A 21,191-nucleotide genomic window follows, 5' to 3' on the forward strand; every position below is an offset into this window, starting at 1 on the left:
AGACCTAGTGTCACTCTCTTCTGAAGGGCAGAAAATTATGTTTCACGTAATAATGTGATATAATAATTTAATGCTTATGATATCTTTATTTAACATGTTTATATGTTTGAGAAATGTCATGCAATGAGAAACAGAGAATTTCTTATGCAAGTTACAAATTGATCTGCATGTATTAGTGAGACTCAGGAATGTACATTTTATCTGGTGTAACAGTTGCATGTTATTTAACTTTTTCAAACAATATTATTAATAAACAATTAACATAATACATTAAGCAATGAATTGTATCTCGCTGCACCATCTACATGTTAGTATTGCTACAACTTAAATTAATATCGAAAAAATGGTCAAAACAAAAAAAATGGTTGTTTTTTTTTTAAAAAAAAAAGTTTCTGCCTAACCCTAACAAATGACCTGGCTGAATCGTAAGATTATCTCTTCTTCCTCTAGATTTTCCAAAAATAATGAAATAAATGTTCAAGGTGCATTACAAGCTGTAAGTTTAATGGTCTATGCTTGTTGCTAATCATTTCCTCGCTAGTTATGTGATATTTGATCCCATAACTTACAGCAATTTCAAGTCAGTTTCTGGTTGCAAATGAGTTAATTTCCTACAGGCTGTGTAGGTTCATAAATCTATGTTTCACAAAGAAATACTTGCTGCTATGTAAAATATCTCACTTTCAAAATGTGCAATATAAAAATTGAGGCTACAGAACTAGAATCAGCATTAATGGTTGTACATCTCTAGTTAAGATAAAAAGCAAACAGCTACATCTACCGCATTGCTTGCATTATAGAATATTTTCCCGTAGTTTACGGTTATTACAAGCATAAGAAAACAGTTTTTCTTTGTGACGTTTCAGAACACATGCTCCTTTCATCAGACATTTATTTTCATTTTGACTAAAGATACAGTTATAACAATGGTTAGTATTTTTTTAAAACAAAAAGAATCCGTTATGCTGCTTCAACCTCAAATGGCTATCAAGCCATTTCGAGCTACAACACAATTGATATGATGGTAATCATGTGAAGGGGGGTAAACATCACAGCCAACCAAGCCACCTGCAATGTTGAGTTGAGTTTTGGTATTAAGTCCACTTTTTGCACAGCAGGCTAATCGGGACTGGACCTGCAGTTTACGTGGGATCCAAACCACTTGTGAATCCACTGGGTATCAAACCCGGGACCTCTTGATTACATGGTGAAGACGTTACCACTACGCCAACAGGGAGGCCCTCCACCTGCAACAAAAAACATTTGAGCTTCAAGCAGCATAATGAATAAAGTGGCATTGAAATTGACAAATCATGTTTCACATGATTTTTTTTTTAAGAAAAATGAAGCAAGCATTCAATTGAATCATGGTAGTCGAGCTATAAATGAAGTTATTGTCAAGGGAGTGGATCTTGTTAAGCTTGGAATAGAAGCGAAAGAAACAGGTGGAATCAATGTCACCACTTGCAAAGTACCATGAGTGACATGCAAACGTTTTTTCGAATTAAAATCATTCAAGCAAAGCTGATTTCTTGTTTCATTTTTTTCCTTGTAATAATGTAAATATATAAATGAAATACATGTAAGGCTTTGTATATTTATTTTATTAATTAATTATGATTAATTTGTTTGCAAGAAAATTTCCAGCAGAAAGAAACTGCAAAGTAACTTGCAGTTACTTTTTGAACCAAGTAAATGGAACTGTAAGAGGCCTACGATGGGGGATAATTCTATTTATTATTTCAGAAGTACTATTTTTATAAATTATTAATAAAATTACTATTAAAAATGAAAATATAAAATAAATATTAAATACTAATAAATATGAGAGTTCTTCCTTGGTGATTAAGCATTCCTAAAAATGTATTGAATTCTTCATGTAATTTTATTATCATGTTTTTTTTACAAAAACTTGGAGAATAGAAATTAATGTAATATATTTTATTCCATCAATTTCTACACCAAATACAGAAGCGTTGGCCAGCAACAGGAGCCATTAGAGCAATAATATTAACAACAGGCCTAATTAGATGATTTCGCTTGAATTAAGAAGTACCTAAGTGACGCTTCTGTATTTTGTTGGTTGTTTGGTGTTTAGTTACTTTTAGAAGTAACTTTGCAAACACTGGACTACAGAAGCAAATACTTTGCTGAGCTGCAACATACCAAGTCCAATACTAAAGGGTTTTCCAATAAGGGCGGGTCGATGTTGGCAGCCTGTGGCGGCCATGTTGTTTTGGTGGCGTCTGTCTAATCTGTTGTTTCCTTTTCAGGGACTGATGCCAAATCACCATGGCAAGTTACACGATTGAGCAGCGCGTCCAAATGATAAAACTTTATTATCAAAATGAGTGTTCGTTAGTGCACACGTTGCGCGTGTTGCGCCCATTTTACGGCAGACGCGGTGGCCCTTCAAAGTCGACTTTCCAACGTTTGGTGGCCAAATTCGAGGCGACCGGTTCGGTAAACAATCAGCCAACACCCGTACGTCAAAGGAACGCCAGATCGGCTGAGAACATCGCCGCGGTCTGTGCAAGTGTGCAGGAGAACCCGAGGCAGTGAATTCCTCGCCGTGCACAAGAACTCGGCCTTTCGCAGACTTCAACTTGGCGAATTTTGCATCGGGACTTGGGCCTACACCCGTACAAGATCCAACTGACCCAGGAGCTCAAAGTTAATGACCATAGACAACGCCGTTTGTTCGCTGACTGGGCTTCGGAGCGTTTGGAAGAGGACCCCAATTTTGGCCGAAAAATCATCTTTAGCGACGAGGCGCATTTTTGGATGAATGGCTGTGTTAATAAGCAAAATTGCCGTATATGGGACGACGCCAACCCACACGAGGTTCACCACGTGGCATGGCATCCACAAAAAGTTACTGTTTGGTGCGGATTTTGGGCCGGCGGCATCATTGGTCCGTACTTTTTTGAAAACGACGTTGGTGAGGCCATCACCGTCAATGGCGAGCGCTACAGAACGATGATAACCGATTTCTTTTGGCCCAAATTGAACGATATGGACATAGACGACATGTGGTTCCAGCAGGACGGCGCTACGTGCCACACAGCGGACGCCACGATGGACATTCTGCATGAACGATTTGACGGTATGGTTATCTCTCGCAGAGGTGACGTGAATTGGCCACCAAGATCGTGCGATTTGACCCCGCTAGACTTTTTCTTGTGGGGTTTCCTGAAGTCGCAGGTCTATGCCAATAAGCCGCAATCGACCGATGCCCTTAAAGTCAACATCACCCAGGCCATCGCTCAAATTCAGCCGGATCTATGCGGCAGTGTCATTGAAAATTGGACCACTCGGATAAGTGCCACCGTGAGAAGCCGCGGCGGACATTTGAACGATGTTATATTCCATACATAATGGCATACATGGGCCTTTCAAATAAAAAAAGAATTTCGTTCATACCTCACACACAGCTTGTTTTATTCCATTTCAACATCGACCCGCCCTTATTGGAAAACCCTTTATTATTGAGTTACTTGTGGCATCACTTGTTTTAGGTGTGGAGAAGTGACACCAACTTTTATGTTCCTATGAGGCTAGAGGCCACTAAATAATTTGCTTCTTGGTTCATTTTATTTCAGAGATAGAATCCCCATGCTTATGAAAACAATGCTTTATACATGTAAACAATACCCACAACTTAATTACAGACTGACTGATATCAAAATACTGAGACTTATATGTCTAATATGATACTTGTCAATGTACTATATTGTTCTCACATCTGCGGTAACATCGTTATTAGGAAAGTAAAGGAGGATTAGGACTTATAACGAAGGTGTGGATCAAAAATCACTAAAAACTCTCAAAATAGGCATACAAAAAACCACCGAAAAATACAAAATTGGCACTAAAAGTGATGAACATTGACAGGTTTTTCATTATTTTCTCCTATTAGGCACTCCAAATAGCAGTTATCTTCAAAATAGGCAATTGAGACTAAAGTAGGTGAAAATGAGCACTATAAAATGCATAGGCTTATCTTCCTCTCAGAAATGGCCTGAAAGAGTTTTTTTTAAAGAAAGGCCTACATTTTCTGGCCAAGGAAAAAAATGGTATTTTAGGGTAAATCCTCAGCCAATTATGTCATACATTATTGCATAAAATAAAAAAACAATCTCCGAGTGCCACCCACCCAATGTTTCCAAAAGTTGACGCTACTGATGTGGAGTCGGCTCTCAATTATTTTCGGAAAACAGTGCTGACAAAGCTCAGAATCTGGTGCCTGTTTGTGGCAACAGTTGTTAAGAGAGGTTGAATTTGCTATTAAAGTGATAAACAGGGCATCCATAATGGGGAGGAAGGCAACCAGTCAGTCAACTTCCAGAGGAAATTAGAAGAATAGTTCATTTCAAATTACAAAAACATGTTATTATTCCTATATACAATACATAAATTATAGGTATAATATGTACAATAACATAAATTGAGTTAACCCACTAAATACTCCAACAGTAGTAAAAAAAAAAAAAAAAGTTTAAGACTGAAAAATTTAGTGTAGCCTAACTAATACAGGAACTATGTCAAAACTTACCACTAGATCCAAAGAATAAATGGATTCCAAAATTAGATTTTTATGTGAGAGATCATGCCACATAAACCAAAGGACTAAAATTTTCCACTTACTCTCGAAGAGTTTTATTGATTTTCATCAATATATGCTTTCATACTCAGGTTAGGGAGCCCAGGTTTTGTTCTCTTAGCAGTAACCTTGACCTTCTGTACCTCCTGGAGTAAGTGAAATATGTTGCATTGTTTATGAAGATTTTGTTGTTTATGAACGTATTCAGTTGATTTTAGCTCTCGGAAATGTGTTATTGTGAAGTAAAGTATGTCTCTTACCTTAGCATGTTACTTTACCGTGAAGCAGAACAGCCCGAAGTGTTCACGCAAGTGAATAGCTAAAGTACCCAAAACTACTTTCCACAACAGCAGTTATAATTTTACGTAGTTAGGTTAGGATTGTTAGGTTTGGTACTGATAGTTATTTTCAGCATGTTCTTTCGCTATTTCAGTATACATACAAACAGATTTTGGTAAAATTTTATTAAAATTTCGGTAACCACCAAACGTCTCTAATTCCCTTATTTTCGTATTTTTCACATTGATACTTACATATTCTGCATTCGTAAGGATTCTTCTATTTCGCGTTTCGTTTTTTGCAGGCAAATAATCTCAATTTTCGAAATATGGAGTATTTTTATTTTCTTCGCTTTTGCTTGCGTTACACGCGATATGGCGGAGAAATCTTGACTAGCGTAGTCCATGATCAGTGGTTATGCAGTGTTGCGACATTCTTCGTAGCAAAATATCTAGGTACTAGTATGGAGAATACGTAAGTACGAATGTCAAAAATTGACGAAACTCGGAAGTTATAGGTGTCGTGTGGTGGGTGTGTTGTGAAATTGGTGCCGGGTGTTGAGGATCCGGTGGAGTTTTTGGTTGCACACGGGATGGTGAAGAGAGGAAAGGAATGTGCAAAGTGTGAAATTGGAAATAATTGCGAATCATTCGCGCTAGCCCGACGAACCATTGGCGCGTGGATAGGTTAGTAGGGCCACGCAAAGGTTTCAATAGTGAAAAAGATAGCCCCACGAACCATTGGCGCTAGCCCCACGAACCATTGGTGCGTGGATAGGTTAGTAGGGCCACGCAAAGGTTTCAATAGTTAAAAATTGGTTTCGAAAAAAATATTCGTAGCCCCACACACCAATCTCGGATAGCCCCACGAACCATTCATGGATAGCCCCACGAACCATTCACGGATAGCCCCATGAACCATTCACAGATAGCCCCACGAACCATTCACGGATAGCCCCACGAACCATACATAAATAGCCCACGAACCATTCATAAATAGCCTTAGAGATACTGGGCGAAAGGGGGGGTTATAGCCCCCATCAACCTCACATTGAGCACGCCACTGATCCTGTGCACGTCATGTTGTCGCAAGTTCGTAATCAGAAATGATGAACAGTAACTCACGTTTATTTACGTTCTAGAACTGTTACACAGTTACAAAACCGCGTATTTGGAAACACTGACCGGTTGTTACGTCATGAAACGCTCGCAAATATTTGGTTCACGTAGTAGACGGACATCAAGGGAACAGCTTTCGTGCATTGGAGTGACATTAATGTCGAAAATTACATGATTTCCCGGCAAAAAAATTTCAACGAGGTGAAAACAAACTTCCAAGACCTTCCTAAAGTATAAATAAACCCATTTCGGTAAGTACTTTCTCCTGTAAAATTGAAGAAATACGTTTTGGGGATACGAAAATTTTACCAAAATTTTGATATCCGCAAAACGTATTTCTTCAATTTTACAGGAGAAAGTACTTTCCATACACTTTTGAAAGGTCGTGGAAGTGTTTTTTTCCCATTGCTTAATTTATTTCGCCGGTACATCATGTATTTTTGAAGATTAATGTATCTCTAATGCATGAAAGCTGTTGCCTCTATGTCCTTCCACTACGTGAACCAAATGTTGTGTGCATGCGATGATGTAACCCCCGGTCAGTGTTTCCAACCACGCCGTTGTTTTGCAAGAACATGACAATTTTAACTATGTTTGCCTAACCTATCCGAACCTAACCTAACCTTGCCATGCATGGTTCGTGGGGCTATCAGTGCTTGGTTTGTGGGGTTTTCGAACCTGGAAAAAAATACAAAATCAGTAACACGAAAGTAGGTATTTTTCGGTGAAGAAGGTTGGAAACACTGCACACCCACTGATTACAGACAACGCTAGTCAAAATTTGCCCGCCATATTGTGTGTAACGCAACCAAAAATGAACAAACAATAATGGTAACAGTTTCATAGATCGGAGACACATTAAAATCGGATATTTGCGTTTTGCATGGTTCGTACTTACCAATTGTGTATTGTGGAACATAGTTCAAGGTGCCATTATGCTTTTTAAACTAAAACAAACACAATTTTTTACATTCTGAGTGCTTTCTTTTATTCCTTTCTTCGGTTCCGGAACACACAATATGGCGGGCATATCTTGACTCACGTTGTGGGTATGCAGTGTTTCAACCTTCTGCACTGTAAAATACCTACTATCGTGTTAGTCACCGGTGGAAATTATACATTATGCACGGGTAGCTGACAGATAGCCCACAAACCATTTTCGATAAGGTTAGGTTAGGTTTGGTTACGTTAGGGGTACTAATCTGATATTCCCCGGACAGATTTCTTCATTTTTACAGAAGAAACTACTTACGGTAATAAGTTCCTGTAGCATTGTCTAACATCTGGAATGTGTTTTGTGTGATGTAACGGATTTCTTCAAATTTAAAAGTTTGGCGCTCATCTGGGGGCAGGTGACTCCGGGCAATTTCTAACATGGCTTTAACAGGGACTCTATAGATATAGCCGGGGAGCCATAGGCGGGCCCACATTAGCGGTTGGGGGCGGTAGGTCAATTACCCCAGGGGCAGAGCCCGGAATCGTTGGGAAATTTGGACTCAAAAATGTCAAACAAAAATATTTTTTTAGTTTAAATTTCCCACCGATTCCGGGACGAAAAATGTGAATACACCTTAAAGAATGTTCCGAGTACCATTATAGTATAGGGGTGACAGATTTCTTCAAATTTACAGGAGAATGTACTTACGGAAATCATTTTCTGTAGCGTTGCGGAAGTTCGTGAATGTAGTTTTGATCCATTTTAATGCGAATACATGTTTTCTGCGAAAATATCTGTCCGACACGCTGTTTCTGCTGCCGCCATTTGCTTTCTGTACGAGAGCACAATAGATGGCATAATCCCGTAGTCAGTGTTTCAAACTAGCCATGTTTTCACTAGAACATGACGCATCAAATATTTTCAGGGGCTTACGTCATCAAACGTATGCAGCATCCAGTTGTCGTAAGACAAGCAAATGAAAGCAATGGCAATTTTGCGTCGGTGAGATATTTATCTTGAAAAATACATCATTTCCCGGTCAAATATACTCAACGATGAAAGAAAATACCTCGATGAACGTTCTAAACCTTGGATAAACTCATTTCCGTAAGTAGTTTCTTGTGTAAAATTGAAGAAATGTGTCTCCGATGTATGACACTGTTACCACAAAAATTACTCGATACGTAGAAAATTGAAATTATTCTTGTGAAAAAAACTAAATCTCACCTTCAAGAATCCTTAGCAATGCACAATACTAAGTACCAATGTGAAAAATAAGAAAAGAAAGGAATTTCAGACGTTTGGCGGTTACTGAAATATTACCAAAAACAACATTGAAATTAGTTCCCCCATGAGCAAATATGAGGGGGAATGAAAATTAATGTCCCTGAAGTTAGCGATAAGCGATAAAAATGAGCAGTGTTGCAATCCACCGAGAGGGATTTTCCGTTGTATCCTTCGGCACAAAGGCCGAAGGATACATTGGCATTGATTCGCTTGTAATACGCCTAAGCAGTGCAATGAATCACAAACAGAGATGCATGTAAATGTGTTGTAAACTTTTAACATAAAGAGAAGAACATTTTCTCTTAAAATGAGAGAGTAAGACATATTTCCGTATTCATTGGATATCTTTACGTGTAATAAATTCTCTTGCCGCGATTTCTCAAAAAGTGGACAGCGGCTCGACACGATGCACACATTAATCTAAAAAATTGATATTTTTTGTCCACCAATTTGATTCAAAATCACGTATTTTGATCCCACAATCTTCAGATCTCGGAAATTTCTTCGAAAAGCAGACCAATGTTCGCGTCGCGATTTCTCAAGAAGCGGAGAGCGACTCAAGACGATACCCACATATATCGACAGAATAAACATCAATCTACCCAATTCATATTTTTGGTCCACCAATTTTCTTCAAAATCACGTATTTTGAACCCACAATCTTCAGATCACAGAAAACTTTTTCGAAAAGCAGACTAATGTTCGCACCACGATTTCTCAAGAAGCGAAAAGCGACTCAACACGATACCCACATATACCGACAGAACAAACATCAACCTACCCAATTCATATTTTTTGTCCACCAATTTTCTTCAAAATCACGTTTTTTGAACCCACAATCTTCAGATCACAGAATACTTCTTCGATAAGCAGGCCAATGTTCGCGTCGCGATTTCTCAAGAAGCTGAGAGCGATTCAACACAATACCCACATATATCGACAGAATAAACATCAATCTACCCAATTCATATTTTTTGTCCACCAATTTTCTTCAAAATCACGTATTTTGAACCCACAATCTTCAGATCACAGAAAACTTTTTTTAAAAGCAGACCAATGTTCTCGCCGCGATTTCTCAAGAAGCGGGAAGCGACTCAACACGATACCCACATATATCGACAGAATAAACATGAATCTACCCAATTCATATTTTCTGTCCACCAACTTTCTTCAATATCACGTATTTTGAACCCACAATCTTAAGACCACAGAAAACTTCTTCGAAAAGCAGACCAATGTTCGCGCCGCAATTTCTCAAGAAGTGGTAAGCGACTCAACACGATACACACACGTATCGACAGAATAGACATCAATTTACCCAATTCGTATTTTCTGTCCACCAATTTTCTTCGAAATCACGTTTTTTTAACCCACAATCTTGAAATCACAGAAAACTTCTTCGAAAATCAGACCAATGTTCGCGCCGCGATTTCACAAGAAGCGCACGTCGACTGAACACCATACACACATGTATAGACAGAATAAACATCAGTCTACACAATTCATATTTTCTGTCCACCAATTTCCTTCAACTATGAAGATAAAACATGTATTATGTAATATGTTCTTAAACTGATTAAATGAGAAAGTGCTAAGTTTTAATTAAGGGACTATCATTACGCATGGAAGCCAATGATTGGACTAGTATGATGAAACAGACTGATTTTGGTATATCTGTGGAGTACATTTTCAAACTTTATTGCTTTTTTGACACTATTTGAAAGAAAGAAATTCCTTGCCAGAGAGGCAGCCACCTCTTCCCTCATTATATTCTCCTGTGAAAGACAGGAGACTTTGTTCTATCTATCGGGACATACATGGAATTGATTCGCTTGTAATACGCCTAAGCAGTGCAATGAATCACAAACAGACATGCCTGTAAATGTGTTGCAAACTTTTAACATGAAGAGAACATTTTCTCATAAAATCAGTGAGTAAGACATATTTCCGTAATCATGGGATATATTTGCGTGTACTAAATTCTCATGAGGCGATTTCTCAAGAAGTGGAGAGCGGCTCAACACGATACACATATATCTACCCAATTCATATTTTTTGTCCACAAATTTGCTTCAAAATCACGTATTTTGATCCCACAATCTTCAGATCTCAAAAATCTTCTTCGAAAAGCAAACCAATGTTCGCGTCGCGATTTCTCAAGAAGCGGAGAGCGACTCAACACGATACCCACATATATCGACAGAAGAAACATCAGTCTACCCAATTCATATTTTTTGTCCACCAATTTTCTTCAAAATCACGTATTTTGAACAAAAAAATCTTCAGATCACAGAAAACTTCTTCCAAAAGCAGACCAATGTTCGCGTTGCGATTTCTCAAGAACCAGTCAGCGACTTTACACGATACACATGTATGAAGAGAATAAACATCAATCTACCGAATTCATATTTTTTGTCCACCAATTTGCTTCAAAATCACGTATTTAGAAATCACAATCTCTACATCACAGAAAAATTCTTCGACAAGCAAACCAATGTTCGCGTCGCGATTTCTCAAGAAGCGGAGAGCGGATCAACACGATACCCACATATATCGACAGAAGAAACATCAATCTACCAAATTCATATTTTCTGTCCACCAATTTTCTTCAAAATCACGTTTCTTGAATCCACAATCGTCAGATCACAGAATACTTCTTCGATAAGCAGGCCAATGTTCGCGCCGCGATTTCTCAAGAAGCGCACGTCGACTCAACACGATACACACATGTATCGACAGAATAAACATCAATCTACCCAATTCATATTTTCTATCCACCAATTTATTTCAATTATGAAGATAAAACATGTATTATGTAATATGTTCTTAAACTGATTAAGGGCCGGTTTTTCAATGTCCAGTTAAGGTTCATGTTAGCACGCAACTGGAAGTTAGTGAAAATTTCGGTTTTTCAATGTACAGTTAGCTCGTAACTGGAACTCTGGTGGCGATTATCTTTACTGGTACTTCTTCTTGCAGTTACCAGCCTAACTGGAAGTTGCGAAGCAACATGGATGCCGCGTGCAGCTATCGAAGTTCCACACTCGCAACTTCACTGTCAGAATGAACAAGATATGATTCATAAAACTTTCAAATTGGTACAGAAAAAGACTTGTTTTGTTTGGCAGAGCTTACCAACGTCCATGCAAATATGGAAATTAAGCAGCGTAGTTGCTAGAATTCGCGGGCAAAGTTGTGTTAGAGAATTTGTGGCCAGCATATCTGGTCTACTAGGCGTGACAATCTCCAATCGGTAATTTGGTGTAGTTGTTAGCGGCACCAGCTTTCGGAGCGTGTTGTGTTTTGTAATACGAGTTCGAGTCTTGGTCAAGGGTATTTTTTTCTTGTCAATTATTTATTACGTGTGTTGCATTCAATTCACGCTTTATTGTTGAATGATCTTCTCGGATAAATATTACAGTAAATTTTAAAATTATTTTTACTCGTACTTTCATATTTTTAGATGTTTAGAAAGCATGCTTACTATTAATATGTTTTTTCGCTTAACAACATGCATAAAGAGGTACAAAGCATGCAGTCAAATGTACAATATTTACATATTAATAATAATAATAGTGTTTATGTCAACAAACAGTTATTTTAATGTCTCGACTTTCGAGTTCTTCACGTTTCTTCTACAAGAAAGTATCTGGGCTTGCGCCTCATAACATCATTTCCCCCACGTGGAATTGGCCTTTATTAGAAGAAAACCAAATTTGTAGTGCTGTCTTTCGTTAATTTATTTCCTAAGCATACAAAATGGATGCGCTGCCATTGTTCATATCGTTTCATAATGCAATAATGTGCTTCCGAGCGCGCCGTGCTTGTAGTTCTACATTTAAAGCCAGGCTGTGTGCCAGGCGACGCGGTTTGAAACTATACTAACAGATGGCGCGCAGGTCGATTTCCTGTAATTTCCGTGCTTCAGAATTGCCAACACACTGTTTCGGAGAACGAACCATGGTTTAATTAACTGGTAGTTACTTTCACATTGAAAAACCCGGTGCTGGTTAAGACTGGCTGTTATCTCCAACTGGCAGTTAGTTAACAGAAAGATTAACAGGACATTGAAAAACTGGCAAAGTGCTAAGTTTTAATTAAGGGACTATCATTATGCATGAAAACCAATGATTGGACTAGTATGATGAAACAGACTGATTTTGGTATATCTGTGGGGTACATTTTCAAACTTTATTGCTTTCTTGACACTATTTGAAAGAAAGAAATTCCTTGCCAGAGAGGCAGCCACCTCTTCCCTCATTATATTCTCCTGTGAAAGATAGAACACAGTCTCCTGTCTTTCACAGGAGAATATAATGAGGGAAGAGGTGGCTGCCTCTCTGGCAAGGAATTTCTTTCTTTCAAATAGTGTCAAAAAAGCAATCAAGTTTGAAAATGAACCCCACAAATATACCAAAATCAGTCTGTTTCATCATACTAGTCCAATCATTGATTCCCATGCATGATGATAGTCCCTTAATTAAAACTTAGCACTTTCTCATTTAATCAGTTTAAGAACATATTACATAATACATGTTTTATCTTCATAGTTGAAGGAAATTGGTGGACAGAAAATATGAATTGGGTATATTGATGTTTATTCTGTGGATACATGTTTGTATCGTGTTGAGTCGACGTGCGCTTCTTGAGAAATCGCGGCGCGAACATTGGTCTGCTTATCGAATAAGTTGTCTGTGATATAAAGATTGTAGGTTCAAAATACGTGATTTTGAAAAAAAATGGTGGAAAAAATATAAATTGGGTATATTGATGTTTATTCTGTCGATACATGTATCGTGTTGAGCCGCTCTCCCCTTCTTGAGATATCGCGGAAACAGAATTTCTTACATGTAAATATATCTCAGGTGTGTCAGATGCATATCAGTCCTTGTCAAGGTCAAAACTCATTCCGCTTGAAAGCTAGTAGTCTTGAAGCGGAAAGTGTTTTGATCTTGACAAGGAAATCTGAACCCCTCTGTGGTGATTGATTATCTGTTAGCACAGCATGCTTTCCTTCTTGGCGTTTCGAAGGAGTCGTAATGAAAGTGAAAACGATCCCGTTAACCTTCAAATGGTGAAGCGTGCCACCTAAGGTTATGCTCCTTTTCTGCATTATACCAATTTATTGATTTCCTCTTTTCCCGAACACCCTTGGTGAAAGGGCATGGAAATTCGGAGTTGGTAGTGCATTTTGCCTGATTTATGGAGGAGAAGCATTGAAATAAGTGATGCTCTGAATATTACATTTGTTTGATGTAGGTTTGTATCTATTACATATTTCTAGGCAAACTTTCAAGTATCTGGCATTTATTGAATTTGTACAAAATACCGAAAGTTGGTACGCCAAAATTCGACAATTATCGGATGCGTAAAAGGTTCAGATTTCATCCGACAAGCTGTCGCACTAAATGCCGATAAATGTTGTATGCATGAAAGAGACATCAGTACACTGGCGTTCGCAAAGGGGAGTCTGAGGCAACAACCTCTCCCGAAATTTTGAATATTTTAAAATGAAAGCAGTAAAGAACACAGGAAAAACCGAAGTGGTAATTGCAAACCCTCATTGAAACAACCCCGATTACATTTTCCTTTGAACAACTTTAAAAACAACGGTTGAAAATGATACGAAATCTTATTGTGTATTCCCCCCTTCCCCAGATAGGGATGAATAATTGATGTCCAAGTTGAGGCTCGAATCTGGAACCTTCGGTCGATAGATCGTTACTCGATCGCTTAATGCCCTCTGCCGCCGTGGTGAAAAGTACTCGTTACATATCAACTGTAAACAATTGATTTTTTATTTTATCAAGGATGTTACTGGAAAGCTGTTTTTCTTTGATATATTATTAAGGTTTGTTTAAAGTCCATTTCACGCACAGATAGTCCAATCGGGGCTGGGATACGAATTGTGCATCGAACTCGGGACCCCTTTATTACAAGTTAACGACGTTAACACTACGCCATCCGGTAGGTGTACGAAGCCCTCCGAAAAGCACAGAATAATCGCGAATTTGCCATTTCTGCTGGAATATCCTTTCCTATAGAGTAGTAACAAGAAATGTCCATTTATAATGAAGGGTGCCTGGATTAGATTCCCTGTAGGAGCTCGGACAATTATTGGAATTGTATCGTAAACAGTGGGACGAGTTCACATTAGCTTAAAACCAGATGGATTGAAAATGAACATTTCTTTTCTGCTTCCGATTGCGAAAATCCAAGGTCAGAGGCCACACTACCTACAGATCTCACTCTGACACAAAGAAGCAAGACACCCGATACCCGGGGGGAGGGGGTGTCACATAGTGGTTCCAGGGTATCGACAGACCTGGAAAACCGGGAAAAGTCAGGGAATTTAAGGTGTCAAAAAAAGTCAGGGAAATGTCAGGGAATTTCGTTTTCATTGACTTTTTTTATTATTTATTTATTTAAAGATATCGTTATAGAACTCTGCACGGGAACAGGAAATCTCGTTCGTGACTTTTAGGCCCCTTTTATGCGCAACACAACCACGGCGCCAGAAACCAGTGATGGCAGGAGGAGAGAGAGAGCGAGAGAGAGAGAAATTTCTCTCGCCCGGGCATTTTAAATTCGAACACTCTTTGGAGGAAAATTGTTATAACTCGGGCACTATAGGAGCAATCTACTTCGGATAACTTTTGTTTTGCAGCTAAAACATCAGCGCATGCATCCGTGTACAATTCAGAAGACCGGACCGAGGAAGGGGGGCTTGGTGGAGGGGGCACGTCCCCCGAATTTCAATGGGAAAAAACATAAAAATCTGGAGTTTGCCCCCTCTTCTCCCGCTCTTTTATGGAGAAGGTGCGAACTTTAATATTCTTTTCAAAGAATGGACATTTCTCAAGCGAATGAAACATGTTTCATGTTCTTGGGTGCCATACAAGTTGCATAATAAGCCAAAATGTAATTTTTTTTATTTTTTACGAAAAATAGGTAATTTGCATTTTTTGAGGAAAATTGTTATAACTCGAACACTATGGGAGCAAACTACTTCGGATAAGTTTTGTTTTGCAGCTAAAACATCATACCATGCAGCCTTGTACAATTCAGAACGCCGAACCGAGGAAGGGGGGTTTGGGGGCGAGACCACCAAATTTCAATGAAAAAACCATAAAAATCTGGAGTTTGCCCCCTCTTCTCGCACTATTTGGGAAGAAGGTGCGAACTTTAATATTCTTTTCAAAGAATGGACATTTCTCAAGCGAATGAAACATGTTTCATGTTCTTGGGTGCCATACAAGTTGCATAATAAGCCAAAATGTGATTTTTTTGTATTTTTTACGAAAAATAGGTAATTTGCATTTTTTGAGGAAAATTGTTATAGCTCGAACACTATGGGAGCAAACTACTTCGGATAAGTTTTGTTTTGCAGCTAAAACATCATAGCATGCAGCCTTGTACAATTCAGAACGCCGAACCGAGGAAGGGGGTTTGGGGGCGAGACCACAAAATTTCTATGAAAAAAACATAAAAATCTGGAGTTTGCTCCCTCTCCTCCCCCTCCCGCTATTTTGGGGAAATGGCGCAAACCTTAGTATTCTCTTTAAGGAATGGACGTTTCCAAAGATATTGAAAAATATTTGATGTTCCTGGGTGCCATACAAGTTGAATAATGAGCCAAAATGTGAAAAACTGTTTGAAAATGTGGCATGGATATGTTGCGGAGAGGGGTGAGGTTGGTCATCAATATGAATTTCCCAGGTTTGCCCCAGACCTGTGTCAGAGTTTCCACCCAAACATAAGAGTATGAAGGTCCATAGAGCACATTGAATTATCATTTTTTTCTTGTCCGTATGGGACTAGTAAGGGGACTTGTCAACTGATGGATGGGATAAGAGCGGGTGGCGCCGTCCGATATTTGTCGGACATCGTAGTAAGGCATTTTGTTGGGCAAACTGAAGGAACATGGAAACAAATAGGTTCCATTGATACATACGATTTTTGTCGAATATTGCCACCCGACAAAGTATCTCACTACAACATGCGACAGAAATTTCATGTACTGCAACATCCAACAAAAATCGCATGCATAAAGAAGAAGAGCTTTAAACTGTAAATATGCTGCTGGAATTTTATTACTCTTCTGGCTCACTTCACCTTATTTAATGTAGCAGTGCTTACGAAGGTTTTCTTTCATCATCCTGACGTATTACTGGTTTCGCACAAGTTAACATACGTTTACAATGACATTGCACTATTCTTAGATATCAAGAAGAATCCAACCAAACGGGATATGTATTGAATACTATCACGAAAAAGTTGAACATAAATCTGCATTGGTGAAAGTTATAAAAATTGGCAAGTGCATGCTCCCAACCTCAAATTTACTGCAACACTAGTATTGCAATGAAATTAACGCCACTTTCTGTCCTGTCTGTTTAAACTCGTGGGAGATGGTCATTACTCTATCACTGAGTGAAGTTAATGTCCAATTTTATGAAATAAAATACTAATAATAAATACGAAAATATTTTAATATATTTACTCGAATCATTCAATCACAAAAGCAGATCACTCTCTTCAAGAATTGACTTTTCTCTGCCAGCCCTGCTAAATTTTCACTTTCCATCTACTGATTTATACGAGGGGTGGCCAGAAAATAATTTCCGATTATTGGGGATATACCTATTGATTTTTCGCAAACGCCAAAACCGTGAAAAATGGTAATTGCTTCGAAGTTATGTTCAGGAATGTGCAGTGATGTCTGGACACATTTTTCGCCCGTTCGAGATGTCGAAATAATGCGAATTTGGCATAAAATGCGAATTGTTGGCGTTTTTAGCGATTTCTTTTAAAGACATGTCCTAAAACAAAGAAAAATTCCATGAAATCCAACATTCTTGTCTTTTCTAGGCCATGTTTGTGTACATAGAACATGCAAGTTTTCCAACATTTTACTCAAGAATAAACTATAGAGTTATACGTAGGCTACATGTAATAATTCCGACAGCCACATTAAATCATGTATTTCCCACGATTTTTTCAACTTCTAGCAAAACAATTTGCATCACAGAACAAAGTAGCGGGGTTCTAATAGTAGATCGAGTGCTTATCTACCGTCACACGGGAGCCACATCTTCGTATTTGTCGCACGATATATGTTTTGAATTACCAAGCTAAGTGCGCACCATCGGCATTTGTCGAGCGAGTAATAATTGAGCTCAGTCGTTAGGGCGTCTGACTACTATGCGAGAGACCCGGATCGATTCCCTGCGGGGGAGAACCTGGATGATCATATGAAGCTGGTACCTTGAGAAACTTTGAGGGATAAAGGTAGCCAGGAGCGTGATGCTGATCACATCACCCCCACCTTCAGCCGTGATCAAGAAAGTGTGGGGCCTTAACTCCACACCCCTATACACCTTCATGGAAAAGTGCAGGGGAACACTTTACTTTTACTTCCTTTAAAATCTGTTCCAACATATCAAACTGTCACGAAAATGCGTAGACCATGTGACCTACAATTTAAAATAATAGTTTAAAAGCCCTATGGAGTATTAAGTTTCGGTATATTTGGCAGAAAAATGTTCTAAAACAAAATATATCGGTATCTGTCACGTGAGATTTATTGATTTAAATTTTTTGGGTGCGTCGCCACTTATGGTTATTATGCACCCTTCAGTATATACGGGGAAAAAAACATTATCTAAAACCCTTACCTTGAAATTAAAAAAAGGGGTATGGAAAATAACTTTCCCAAAATAACTTTCAAGATATCAAACTCTCACGAAGAGGCGTAAGCCATGTGACTTACAATTTGAAACAGTAGTTTAAAAACACCATGAAGGTATAATTTCAGATACTTGCCAGAAAATGCGCTAAAATAGAAAAAATGTACCAATTTGAAAATAAAATAACAAAATATCAAGGTCCCTACCGATTAGGCATAAATAAAACAAGAATATCAGTAGTAATTTATTGCATTAGTAACAGTGAGTCCTAACCTAATTTTCTGCATAATCACCACCGTTGTTCTGGCATTTGTCGTAGCATGGCACTAAATTTTGTATGCCCATGGTATATGTGTCTGACAACAAAGACTGGAACTATCTCTACCGCATTGTAGCTGTCAAATCCTTACCCTGCCAGAAACCTCTTCAGTTAAACAATGAGATGAAAGTCGGTACATTCAAGGCCAGGGCTGTACAGGGAGTGGTCCAAGATCTCTCACCTAAAGTGATGCAAAGGGCCCGTGTGCACTCAGCTGTATGGGGTTGTGCACATTCGATTGGCCTTCCGTGAATTGTCTGCACCATCGTCTGACCATACTATACTCAGTGTTGCCAGGTCTACTGATTTCGCAGGAGATTTCCTGATTTTCAGCACGGTCTACTGATCTCCTGACAAGTTTCATGAAAATGTGGAAATCTGATTTTTTGCTTCCTTAAATATTTATAATGACCAATTATTTTTAAAAAATGGAAAGTTTATTTAAAATTTACATATTCAGCTGATGGAATGCAAAGAGCCATGAATATTCTGCAGAGAGAGAGAGAGAGAGGTAGGTGGTGGAGGAGGGTTATACCATAGAAAATGGTTATACCAGGCTTGATGACATTGGGAAAGCCGCGCGGTTTCTTGAGCCCATTGTGCATTGGGAACTCCAACACGGGTGTCCCATCTGGTGCGGTTTGTGTCAAAGGGGAGGTAACTGAAAACTGGTTACAACTAAATACCAATGTTGCCACCCACACATAGGAACAAGTTTTCCGTTTTATGGTAGTGTTTATTGCAACTCGGATAAAAAGGAAGTCCACATAACGAATGCAGCTAAAGGTTATGGTTACAAAAGCTCTTAGTAAAATGTCGATTTATTGATTTGGTTTATTTTACTTCGCATTTCTGCCACTTTTGGCTAATCGCGAAGACGAGGATGAATGATGATATGATCAAATTGATAAAGAGATAACCGTGCCCAGGCCGAGATTCGATCCCGACACGGCCGGACCCTGGGGTCGAGTGGTTAGCACATCGCGCTGCGACGCCAAGGGTTCCGGGTTCGAATCCCGCTCGGGCTTGGTTGTTTGTGAATGTCCATTCATCAATTTCATCATTTCATCACTCATCCCCATCCAATTTGCCAAGAAGCACAAAACGCAAAGTAAAATAAACTAAATCAATCGATCCCGAGACGGGTTCCCTGATGTCATAGCGCTGTGCTAACTACTCAGCCACGGAGGTCGGCTTAGTAAACTGCTGTTGCAGATTTATACCTATGCTTGTACGTCGCAGTCTCTTAACTTAGAAATAATGGTTCATGTTTTTATTTAAGTCATTTCTGAGCGTAACTGCTACTACAATTGGTCTTATGTACCTTTATACTTAATCAATACTGTGGCGGTAGAAATTCTCTTTCCCGATTTTAGATCAGATAATCCTCGAATGCAAAAGGCGATTTAATTAACATTTACATTGTCTGGAGTGACTGGGAAAAAAGTTGAAGAAAAAACCTGCGACTTGTCTGATACTGGTTCCCGGATTCGAATCCCGGACTGGGCATGGGTGCTCTTTGGGAGTGTCCCTTCATCAATTTCACATCTTTGCGATTAGACAAATGTGGCAGATGCGAAGTAAAATAAACCAAATCAATCAATCAATCTGTGTAATACTGGTTGGTTACATTCCTTGATTGAAAGTAAAATTTTAATTCAAGGATATTTCGGGGGTTCAGGCATGATAGCCCTTCTCCATTACCATTAATGCGAGTAGGCTATACTTTGAATGTGTTGTTAAAAAAAACTGTGGGCGTTCTTACATCCTCTAACTTTGTCTAATTTTAAATAAAATCAAGCTAAGGTGTTATCAGGTAGAGTAATTCAAATATATATCCCCGAATGCGTAATGGCTGAAGCTCTAGTCTTAGTTAACACAAAATTCACGAAATGTTTCCATAAACTTTTAAACGCCAAGTACATAAATCCATGCACAGTCACAACCATTTATTTTAGAATATTTCTGAGAGATGAACAGAAAATCGAGGTCGGATTTTTTCCAGTACTGTCACTTACACCCCCTCTGTTTTGGCACTGGATCATCGCCACTGGTTGGGGGAAACTGTATCTTTACCTTAGGTGAATTAAGGGGGTGGGGTTATCGTACCACTTGAAGTACAAATTCATAATAAAATTTGTATTAACATAACAGTATTATCTTTTGATATCTAAAATTAATAATTAACGTTCAATAATGATAGTGGGAAGCTTTTCCCACTCAACCCCCCCCCCCCAGAACGTTGATAATACGCTATTATTAGTTCTTCTGACTAAGCAGATCTCCTGATTTTTCAGGGGACGATCTCCCGATTTTTGAAAATATGACTGGCAACGCTGCATCACTCACGACGTCCAATCTGCACACCTCACACGATTGCTGGTGGCTTTGTGCCAAATTCTGAACGTGCAATGTAGGCTACATCGCAGTCGGTGGGAGACTGTATGAGAGCTGCAATCTTTAATCGTAAAGCGGCTGCATTGCAACTGTCCCAGATTACAGCTACATACCACTTCTTCCTGCCTGCATGTGTGTGTGTGACCACTTGTTTGTAGCCACCCTAGGTTCGTATCACACTTTAAAGTGTGGGTCCAATCCAGTGGCGGTCCCTTCATGGAACAGAGGGAACAGGCTGTTCCCTCCTACTTATCGCCCATTGAAGTTATTTTAATTATCTATATTAACATAATAAGAACACTTCTTTCTCTTGAAATAAACACGCCGAAGAAAACTTTCACCGTGACTGGACGTTTGTTTACTTCACCCACCCTCGTCGTTCCACCCTCTGACGCCGAGTATTTCCGACCACGCGCGAAGGTAAACGATCCTCAAAGTCCCACTTCCCACCTCCCCCATCACGGAAGCTGAACTCTCTGGCTGTTCCCTTCGAGAGACAGCGAATTCTTTTTCCTTCGAGCTTTTGCTGTGTGCTAAAGTTTAATTGCATCGTAGTAATAGT

General features: G+C 38.9%; 1 long non-coding RNA gene across 2 annotated transcripts in view; it reads right to left on the reverse strand.

Moving 5' to 3' along the window:
* Window positions 1-875: 875 nt before the first annotated feature.
* Window positions 876-21,191, reverse strand: part of LOC146003566 (uncharacterized) — a 43,835-nt gene continuing 23,519 nt past the window's right edge. For both annotated transcript variants that reach the window (XR_014443833.1, XR_014443832.1), the window contains exon 2: window positions 876-1,247. This is a non-coding gene — a long non-coding RNA (uncharacterized LOC146003566). The remainder of the gene's footprint in view (window positions 1,248-21,191) is intronic.

Source organism: Lepisma saccharinum, chromosome 20 (genome assembly GCF_977018435.1).
Source record: "Lepisma saccharinum chromosome 20, izLepSacc3.1, whole genome shotgun sequence".
NCBI lineage: Eukaryota > Metazoa > Arthropoda > Insecta > Zygentoma > Lepismatidae > Lepisma > Lepisma saccharinum.